Source organism: Pseudochaenichthys georgianus, chromosome 5 (genome assembly GCF_902827115.2).
Source record: "Pseudochaenichthys georgianus chromosome 5, fPseGeo1.2, whole genome shotgun sequence".
Lineage (NCBI taxonomy): Eukaryota > Metazoa > Chordata > Actinopteri > Perciformes > Channichthyidae > Pseudochaenichthys > Pseudochaenichthys georgianus.
Window position 1 is genome coordinate 708810 of NC_047507.1, and position 11036 is coordinate 719845.

Here is an 11036-nt window from a genome sequence, read left to right on the forward strand (position 1 = left end):
GCATTTCAGTGCAGAGGAGACTTGTAGCCTTCATCTGCCAGCGAGCTGCGGGACTCATCTGAAGAAGACACAAGGTTCGAGGGGGGGTCTGATACTGAATGCTCTCTGAAGTCCAGCATTTCTTTGAGTTCCTCTGACCCTTCATCTGAAAGTGGAGAGGACACTGAGGGTCCGGGCCACCATCCACCACCACGGGGGGCTTTCTTCTCACAATCTGTGAGGACACCCTGGTTTTCCCCAGCTCATGGGAGAACAACCTCCGTTCTTCCCTCAGTGTACTCTCCACTTTCAGATGAAGGGTCAGAGGAACTCAAAGAAATGCTGGACTCCAGAGAGCATTCGGTGTCAGACCCCCCCTCGAACCTCGTGTCTCCTTCAGAGGAGTCCTGCAGCTCGGATGAAAACATTGGAAGTGACCTTGTTCGACTGCTTGAACATCAGATTAATAAAATCAACCTGAATCTGAATCATTCTCTTTAGTAATATGTACGGTTTTCTTACTGCTTGTATAATATTTGTATTGACAGATTTCTGCTAGATAATGTCAATGTCTATATGTTATGTTAGAAAGGTAAAATAATTCAAACGTAATTGATCCCATGAGAATCATTTAGATTAAAAGCAGCACAGAAAGTAAAGTAATAATGATAATGTAATATACTTCCACACCATTTACTGTTCATCGGATCATACTGACAGACAGAGATTCTGTACAAACCCGTAAAGACTTTGGTTAGCTCGTGCAACTCATCACCTTCTGTATGTTTTCTTTCACAAAGTAGCGCACCTGTCCATGCCATGTCTTTACAAGTGATAAAAAAGAATATGATGTGGGAACCGAAACACACATTGTGATATCAGCAGAATCTTTATATACAACACGTAGGAGTTCAATATGGATAAACATTTTTAAACTTGTATTCATTTAACCACATTTCTTGTTAACAGTTGTTAAAAAACTCCAAAAAAGAAACTGCATGACTCTACATTAACCTAATACAATTATTCATGGAGTTTATAATGACACAGAAAGCACAACATATAATTTCATGATTCTTTTTTATTGCAGATAACAAAAAGCATTGTTAGTAAAAAAGCAGTGATATACTGTAATATGCCATGCGTCTGTGAATATAGTTTAAATGGATAGTTTTGTTGTATTGAAGTGATATGAGGAACTTATCCTCGTCAGTTTGGCTCAGAAACATATTGCTGTAGACGTGACAGTCTGCTAAATGTATTTTAGCCCATTAAAAAAATATATTCTATATTTAGAGTCATTTAGGTGCTTTACCTTGAGGATAGTTGTCGGATGACTTGTCAGATACTTTATTCGTTTGTTTTTGCTGAATCCGAACTAACCGAAGCCACACAACTTTTTTTCCCCACCAAATAGTTAAAATACTTTGATTAAAAATCCTGAAATGAAGTATTCACCTTCTACCTCATTTGACAAACATTTAGATTCTATGAATTTAGGTTAAAATATTTTTCACTTAACCAATGTAGTGGGAATTTTTATTATTATCATCCTTATTATTATCCTTATTATGTCTTTCATATGTTTAAACCAAATGCTTCTTATTTCCTCTTGTTGTGCTTTTACCATTATTATTCTATTATATTCTCTTATGAGTTTCCCAGTCTCTGCAAGGCCACAGCTGTTTCAGCAGACTGGGAGACTCATACACAGTCAGACACATCACGAACTTCCCTGCTCTGAGAACCGTTATGCTATCTACTCAAGGCCACTGGGTGTCTCATCAACAATCTGACTGTGTGAACCCAGATTGTTCTCTTTCCCACTCCTTTTCTATATAACCTTTGCTTTTCCATTGTTCTGCGCACTCTCGCGCAGACTATTTTATACTCTGTGCGACTTGTGACATATTTATATTATTGTATCGTGTATTTGAAGCTTCAAATAAATAACCAAAAGACAGCTTTGCTTGATTCACCATTTATTTGTATTGTTCATTTGACTTGTACTCTCCAGCTGTGTTTGGGCCCTAGATTTCCATAACAAATGGCGTTGTCGGCAGGATCTCTGTATGCTTGATCGGGGAAACCTCTGGATGCTGGTGGGTTGCTCCGGGATCTTGGATCCTCCTCTACCCCGACATAAAACGTACAGGACGAGGGGACCAGCGCGAGGGGTGGAACCGATTGACTTCACGAGATCCAACGAACTCAAAGGGCTTTCAATACTCGGTGAGATGTGCAAAGTCTAAATTGTTTAAAGTTAAACGTAATTAAAACTCCATGACATCAGGAGAGGGACTGCTCGAAAACAGAGATATTTGGCATATCTAGCATCGACGGATGAAAAATAGTGTTTTGGTGACACTTTAAAAGACTTTGCTATGGGGGCAAAGCAGGGGAGGGGGTATGTACAGCCTCCTGAGGGTCCGATAGTTGATGTCATGTGAGCAAAATATGGTGAAGAAAGTCTGGCTAAATTAAATATATGGACGGAAATGTTCGGATTTCCTAAGGGAGGTTCTTTGAGTAAATTAAAAATCAAAAACCTAAGGGATAAATTACAAGAGTGTGAAGATGGAATGAAGAAGAAGAGTACAATTAAAGTAAAAGATTTAGAGAGACTGGACACTCATAGAAAGTGTTTAAAATACTGGGAGGATGAAGCAGAGTGCCGTGAAAGGCAATTGGCCGCGGCAATAAAAAAGATACAGGCTGAGGATAAGACTGAAAAGAAAGATAAAAAGTGTTTTGTGTTTCCTCCACAATATAAATCACATGCATGCAAATGTAGTGATAGATTTATTCATATGCTGGGTTTATGAAAAGGAGAAGTTTCTGTACCACTTCAGAGTGGAGATAACGGTGTTGACAGTAATCCATTTCCCACATCAGTAAAAAACAGTTATTTTATCATCTGCCTGCCCAATACATTTACTGGGCAGAGATCTGGTTCTCCGGTTCGGCTTGGACCTCATTTTTCCACAAATGAGGGTCTTAAAGTCCGACAGCCATCTCCTACGATGGTTCAAAAAGTGTCATTTGATGATAAAGAACTGGTGAATGTGTATCAATGGGCTGCTGACATATCCTGATTTTCAGGAGTTGTTGCGTTTGACTGATCAATGTGGTTTTCCACCTGCTGTGTGGAAACTTCTCATTTTGCATTGTACTGCTAACGGGGTTGAAAGATCCGTGTAAATGCTATGATGAGAGTTTTACTGTTAGAATGTGTGAATGATGAGCTCATATTTAAAAATGTATTGGAATTCGCTGGGTAGCGCTATCTCTGTTAAGACTCACACACACACAAGACACAACCAGCTGTGTCAAATCCCAGGGGCGGTCCACACATTTCACTAGCCAGGGGCCCCACTGATAGATGGAGGGATTTGGGTCCAATCGTTAAAGATTGGGAGTCAGTCACTGATTGGGCACCTACACACACAGAATATGTCATGTACTCTATGTCACGTGACGTGTATCAAAGGAAAATGTGCACGAACGTAGCCGTTCTGCGCACATTGCTGTTGGTTGAGGATAAGGTAATTCTCATATCTCTGAGCTTCCTGCCGCGCTTTCAGATGTGCCATACTCACTCTGGGCAGCTCACAGATATGACTTAGGGTTAATGTCCACGTTCACGTACCGTACCCATTGAAACGTGAAGCTGTTGATGGCCAGTGTTTACCTCTCTGCTTAAAAGGGGTCATTATTCCGTGTAACGATTCCAGTGTTTCCTGTCAAAAAGATCAGAGACAAACCTCCTGACGAGTGGAGATTTGTCCAGGATTTACGATGTAAATGCAGCTGTGCATGCACGCTCGTCCGGAATTCTTATCTGATTACTCCAAAAGTTCCAGCCTCTGCAACATATTTACTGCCATAGATGTCTCAAATGCATTTTTCAGTGTTCCGGTACACAAAGACAGTCAATTTTTGTTCACATTTGAATATAATGGTAAACCTTACACATTCACACGTTTGTGTTAAGACTAAATGTTAAAAAAGTCACTAAGCAACAGATGATGTCATTCTTGCGTATGTGTTCATAACACACGGCTGTTGTTATGCTTGCTGTGACGTTACATTAGTCCGTTCTCTGCTTGTAATTATGCCGTTACAAGCTTCAAAGTTGTATTTATCATCTGAATTTGCCGAAACAAGTTTAATATTCTGAAAGCCAATACTTTGAAGATGTATAAGTGAGGTGTCTTGAGTAGTCAAAATTACCTACAAATCATTGTACACACGTGTACATATTATTCTATTTTTATGCAGCTCTGTGTGATTTTGTAGCTACAATTCAGACTAATACACTACCAGAAGTGGAATAAGTACTCAGATATTGTAGTGAAATTAGAAGTACTCAGATATTGTACTTGAGTAAAGGAATAAGTACTCAGATCTTGTACTTGAGTAAAAGTAGAAATACCAGAGTGTTACAGTAAAAGTCCTGCATTCAAAATGTTCTTCAAGTAAAAGTAGAAAAGTATTATAAAAATATAGTGAAAGTAAAGACAGTAAAAGTAGTCGTTGTGCAGATTGGTCCATTTCAGAATAATATATATGATATGTTTTATAATGATTGATCATGAAAGTGTTCTCAAAGCTGGTGAAGGTGCAGCTACTTTGAATGGCTTTTTATTCTGCAGAGTAGCTTGTGGATTTACTCCAGGTGGAACTAAAGTCTGATTCAACACTTGATTATATTTCACATCATTCATCCACATCTGTGAAGTAACTAAAGGTATTACATACATGTAGTGAAGGAAAAGTACACCATGTACCTATGACTTATGTTCACTTCCAACCTAAAAGTACCTCAAAAATAGTAATCAATAATGTATTGAAAAGTTATTTGCTGATTGGTTTTTATATCGGCTCAGCCAGGTTATATGGGAGGCCCAGTCTACGTACACTCTAACAACAAATGCCTTGGCTTAACAAAGAAAATCAAGGCAATAGGTTGCATCGATGGTTATTGAGTTAAGACAACTTCTATTGAAATGTTGTTAAAGCAACAAAGTTATTTGGGTTAGGGGAGAAGGCTTTTCCTCTACAATCAGAGGTGTTTTCAATTACCACTCACTTAATAATTGGTAGCATAAACACAAGTTTTTAAGTTGATTACTCCAAAGTTCCAACTTGTTTTACCGTATTATTTAAATATAATCTTAAATTGTATGTACTTAATTACCACATGTTGAACATGAACACATGTTTTTAAGTTGACAACTATTTATAAATTAAGTTGCTCCAAATAATATTGTATTCAATAGGGTTTTTCTCTTAGCTTTTTCATGTTTTTGCCTTTAAAGAAAGAAATTAATTGATTCCACAACAAAAATATTAGGCAATTCATTTTTTATTTTTTTTATTTTTTTGAACTGCAGGTGTTTATTTCAACACATGATGTTTCAAAAGGAGAGACTTCATTTAGTTTGAATATTGCCTGAAGACAGTTGACGTAATTTCCATTGTGTGCACACCTAGACCGGACTTAAAGACAGACAGGTTTTTATTGTTTGGACTTAAAAGACGTTCCTCTGACCAACGCTGACCTCATTTTGTATGTTGATGGGTCTGCCTCTCGCGACCAAGGGGGCACTAATTTATTTGTTTGTTTTTTTTTTGTTTTTTTTCCTGTTGTTTCAGATTCTGCTGTTCTCCGTTCTGGACCGCTTCCATGCCACCTCTCAGCACAGGCAGCAGAGCTCATCGCACTAACTGAAGCCTGCACGTTTGCAGAAGGCAAAACCGTGACTATTTACACTGACTCACGATATGCTTTCGGGGTAGTACACGATTTTGGGGCCATTTGGAAGTGTAGACAATTTCTTAAATCTGATGGCAAACCAGTACTTAACCATGTGCTGGTTGCAGGCTTACTAGACGCCATTCTGCTCCCATCTGAGGTTGCAGTCTGTAAATGTGCCGCACACGCAAGCAGTACAGACCCAGTTTCCCTAGGAAATGCGTCTGCTGACTCAGCCGCAAAGGCCTGATTCCTCTCGCACCTCACGCACACTCATTTGTTAAAATCCCTGTCTCCTCCTTTACTGACAAAATGTCATCACTGACTTCCATGCAGCAGCTAGCTACGCCAGTTGAGAAGGCTCAATGGAAGGCTGCTGGGGCTGTTTTTGGGTTGGCCCAAATTCCAATCCATGTCTTCCCAGACATTTTTTCCCTCATTTCGCTAAGTTGACACATGGGTGGGATCATGTGTCAAAAGGGGGGATGTTAGAGTCTATAAATCAGGAGTGGTTCACAAGGGGGTTCACAGTAACAGCCCAAAAGCACTGTGAAGCATGCTAATCTGCATTATGCATTATGCATTATGCAAAATTACAAACTAGCAAAATGCTGTGCAGACACAGGTCTGTCATGGACACAAGCTCTGCCCATTGTGCTGATGTACATGAGGATGCGGAAAAGAACACGGAGTCAACTCAGCCCATTTGAAATCCTTTTTGGGGCTCCTCCACAGACTCAAGGCTCCAGGATGTCCTCTTCCCTCCACAACTTTGTGTGAGGATGCTATGTTGTCATATTGTGTTAACCTATCATCCACTTTAGCGACTGCCACTGGTCCGCTTCACCGCCTTCAACCGGGCGACTTCGTGCTGGTCAAGGATTTCCGGAGAAAGAGCTGGAAATCCAATCGTTGGCAAGGTCCCTACCAGGTGCTTCTCGTCACCCAGACAGCGGTCAAGGTCGCCGAGAGAGCTACATGGGTCCACGCCAGCCACTGCAAGGTCGTGGTCACAGGAAAGGAGAAACGATAGAAACAGATGACAACAAGTGACATGTCCAAGTCACCAACAGATGACAACAAGTGACATGTCCAAGTCACCAACAGATAACAACAAGTGACATGTCCAAGTCACCAACAGATGACAACAAGTGACGTGTCCAAGTCACCAACAGATGACAACAAGTGACGTGTCCGAGTCACCAACAGATGACAGCAAGTGACGTGTCCTAGTCACCACCAGCACCACACTTGCACTACATACACCAAAACACACTACACACAAGGTGTCACGAGCGAGTGCCAGCTGAGCGGTTCCATATGCTCTCTGGTTCCTCGTTTGTGTTATCAGTGTGCGAAGTCTGACGGTCCGGGTCACGAAATCGACCGAGAGAATACACACACACACTCCATGGAACATTTCCCCCTCGTGATGAGGGCTCGCCTGGAGAGACGACAACGCAACCGTGAGCAATGTGAATGCTACTGGAGAGCCTGGACAATCATAGAATGGTTCCTCTGCATACTTGCCATGATAGTTGTGTTAGGACTAGTCCTATATTTTATGTATCCATTTCAGCACACAGCATGTCAGCCAAAATCGAGGTATCTAAGAGGTACATGGGGAAAGCAGGGCGAACCACATTTATTTTATTTTGTTGTCTGTCTGTATGTATCCGGCGCCGACCCGTGTGGCACATTTTACATCGACATCGCGCCCAAAACTCAGACCTGGAAAAGCGTAAGCAACCTTTGACGCCACTGTTGACATCCATAGGTACATCTACATTTAATCTATACATAGGCGACCATAGCAACATTGATGTGGGTCAGACCAGTAGTGGGATCACCGGTAACGTCTGGTGGCACACTCTGAGATCATTCTTGCAGGCCGCAGGACAAAATGGGTCATGTTATGCATGCACCCTTTTCCCCCAGGACTCATCAGTGTCCGTGCCAGTTCGTCCGCGCTCTCTGACCCAGGTTGAACACCTCTGCGCGTTTATGGCTCTGACAAAGCCCATCAAGGATGAAGACAGCGTAACCGGGTGGCGTTATGCTAGGCAGCTTCCCCCACCATGCAGTAATCGGTCTGACTCCTCTTTGCGTGCATCCACGCTTGACACCACATACGCAAAGTACCAACCCGTCAGCCATGTGCACCCTAGTCATTTGAGAGGGATGAAACACAGCCTCTGCATCCAGAGAGTTTACCACAAAACGTCTCTTACACCACATTATTTTTTCCTAGGCACTACTACTGGTTGTACTCGCATCCTACGGAACACATGCGGTGACGGTGCTCACAAAATCTCGTATTGTCACATATCTGGTGCCCCTGAGAGAATCCTTTCTAACGTAGCATTCCCTGATGTTAAACATATTTCCCTCCAACTGGCGTGGCCCAGTGATTCTGGGTTTAGCGCGCCAGAAGATTACGTTTGGTTGTGCGGCAACAAGCTCTATCAAGTTCTGGCTCCCCTTTGGATAGGGACATGCACTCTAGTGGATTTGAATCCAGCAGTCACTGTACTCACGTCCTTAATGCACACGACACATCATTACCCAGAGTTCCAACACCCCGACCACCACAAGGTAAAAAGAGATATGACGTCCGCTGGAGCTAAATTCATGGGTGGCCTGTTCCCATGGTGGGGTACAGTAAACAATGCCCATAAAATAGATACCTTACACGTCCGGCTAGAGAATCTGACTTATGAGACGACTCAAGGCTTCCAGGCATTGACCCCATTCATAATAGCCTCTAGGAACATGCTCATGCAGCATCAATTCGCTCTTGACCTTTTGTTCGCCTCAAAGGGTGGCCTGTGTCATGTGATCGGTGACTCCTGTTGCACTTACATTCCCGACGCCACCAAGAACATCACTGACACCGTGCTGCATCTTAACAACCTGTTAGCTGACATGAAAGCTGATGACATATCCAACGCAGGGGGCTGGGACTGGTGGGCCTGGCTTACATCAGGCGGGTGGAAAGCATGGCTGGCTAGTATAGTTACACCCCTGGCGATCATTTTTGGCCTATTAATCAGTTGTACCTGTTTGATTATCCCAATACTGAAGAAGTGCGTTTCCAGCATGGTGTCCTCAGCTTTCGTTCAGTATACTACTATTCCATTACAAGACAATCCTTTGCGCCACAGTGAGATAGACCAGCTAGAATCAGAAGAGTCTGGTTCCGACACTACAATATAATCATGCGTACCCTCTTCTCTTATTCTCTTATGCTTACATTATATTGGAGTCTGTCCTCCACAAAAACAGCCAGTTTTCTATGATATATTTGTGATGTGTTTACTTAAACCAGCGATGGAGTGTATTCATTGATGTGTTATATCAGTCTATCCTATCATTTGTTTTTTTCTATTGATCAAGTATGATCAAAAGGGGGGAATGTAGTGGGAATTTTTATTATTATCATCCTTATTATTATCCTTATTATGTCTTTCATATGTTTAAACCAAATGCTTCTTATTTCCTCTTGTTGTGCTTTTACCATTATTATTCTATTATATTCTCTTATGAGTTTCCCAGTCTCTGCAAGGCCACAGCTGTTTCAGCAGACTGGGAGACTCATACACAGTCAGACACATCACGAACTTCCCTGCTCTGAGAACCGTTATGCTATCTACTCAAGGCCACTGGGTGTCTCATCAACAATCTGACTGTGTGAACCCAGATTGTTCTCTTTCCCACTCCTTTTCTATATAACCTTTGCTTTTCCATTGTTCTGCGCACTCTCGCGCAGACTATTTTATACTCTGTGCGACTTGTGACATATTTATATTATTGTATCGTGTATTTGAAGCTTCAAATAAATAACCAAAAGACAGCTTTGCTTGATTCACCATTTATTTGTATTGTTCATTTGACTTGTACTCTCCAGCTGTGTTTGGGCCCTAGATTTCCATAACACCTAAAACGCATCATCTGCAGGAAACAGCGTCTCAGGGCTTCTTAATATTTAATAAACTATGAATGTTTCATATCCATGTAACGGGAAGAAACTCAGCTAACTAACGCCGTTTGCACAGAAAACACGGTATTATTACTTATCGTAACTGCACTTCGAACATATCGATTAGCATCGTGAGAATACACAGAATCGATAGGTATCTATATCATCACTCCATGATAAGAACTCGACAAAAACAGACATCACAACACGTGGTGCTAGGTAGCCAAAACGGCAATATGTCTTACCTTTGTAATTTTCTTATTAAAAGTGGTCTTCAATGGCATTAAAACGATAAAAACGCTGCTGAAGTTAATCCATAGGTTAATCCAATGTGTCACTTTGAAATGATTTCTGATAATCCATCAGCAATAAACCTACATAAAAGTTTTCAGATTTCAGAGCGTGAGACAGGTTTCGATTTGGGGAAACTGCGTGCGCATAGCCCCCACTTCACAATGGTAACCTTGGTGTGTATGTGGAAATTTCCCTTCAATGCTATTGGCGCTAACGTTTAAAAAGAGATGTCAATCATCAAAATCGACCAATGGGTTCCAGAGAAAAGGTAAAAACGCCCATTTCCATGCACCCAAATCACCTCAGAGGTGGAATTTTTTGTTGCTAAACCTCTCTAAAAAGGTCAAATGTCACTTTTTTTGCATCAATATTGATACAGGGTACTTATTATATGTTGTACTTTGGATTCCTAAAGCTTTTAGTCTACCATCCATCATTCAAGGGTAGTTTTCACTATAAGTAAAACATATTTTTTGGACGGACACTATAATTTACAGTTTTTTACCATGTTCAATCTGAATTTTCTTTAAAATAAAAAACATCTATTTTGATTCTGACTTTTCTACATCCAACTCACAGGTTTATCATTACTTTGAGAACAAAGATTATTAATTGAACCCTTTTAGAAGGGAAGATCTGGTCATTTGTTCTGGAAAAGTCCTTTTTGAGCCTGAGACCTGAAAAACAGGGATGGGGTTTAAAAGGTTAACAAAATGCGTCCTACATTACTGAAAACTGTTTTGTTGCCGAACTTGAAGTTGCATAAAAAACATCAAGAAGCAATACAAGCTCTATTCTGTTCATACACTTAACCAGTGGCAACTCGTCATTAGGGTCCCACCTACTGTCAGCAAAAATTTATTAAAATAATCATTCCAGAAATGTGTATGAAATATATGTTAAAATATATTTTAAGATCATGTTTAGTCGTCTTATTCGTCTCTACATTGCTGTTTTAGTCTGCCTTCTTCTGATTACAGTGTGCCTATTGAGCCGTGTTGAGCGATGTGGGCAGTGGCGGCTGGT

At 41.0% G+C, this 11036-nt stretch overlaps 1 long non-coding RNA gene across 1 annotated transcript; it reads left to right on the plus strand.

The window, feature by feature from the left end:
• The first annotated feature begins 1509 nt into the window (after window positions 1–1509).
• On the plus strand, window positions 1510–9590 carry LOC139433809 (uncharacterized). The gene is made up of 2 exons (XR_011643199.1): window positions 1510–2211; window positions 5638–9590. It is a non-coding gene; the product is annotated as an uncharacterized lncRNA (long non-coding RNA).
• The last annotated feature ends 1446 nt before the right edge of the window (window positions 9591–11036 follow it).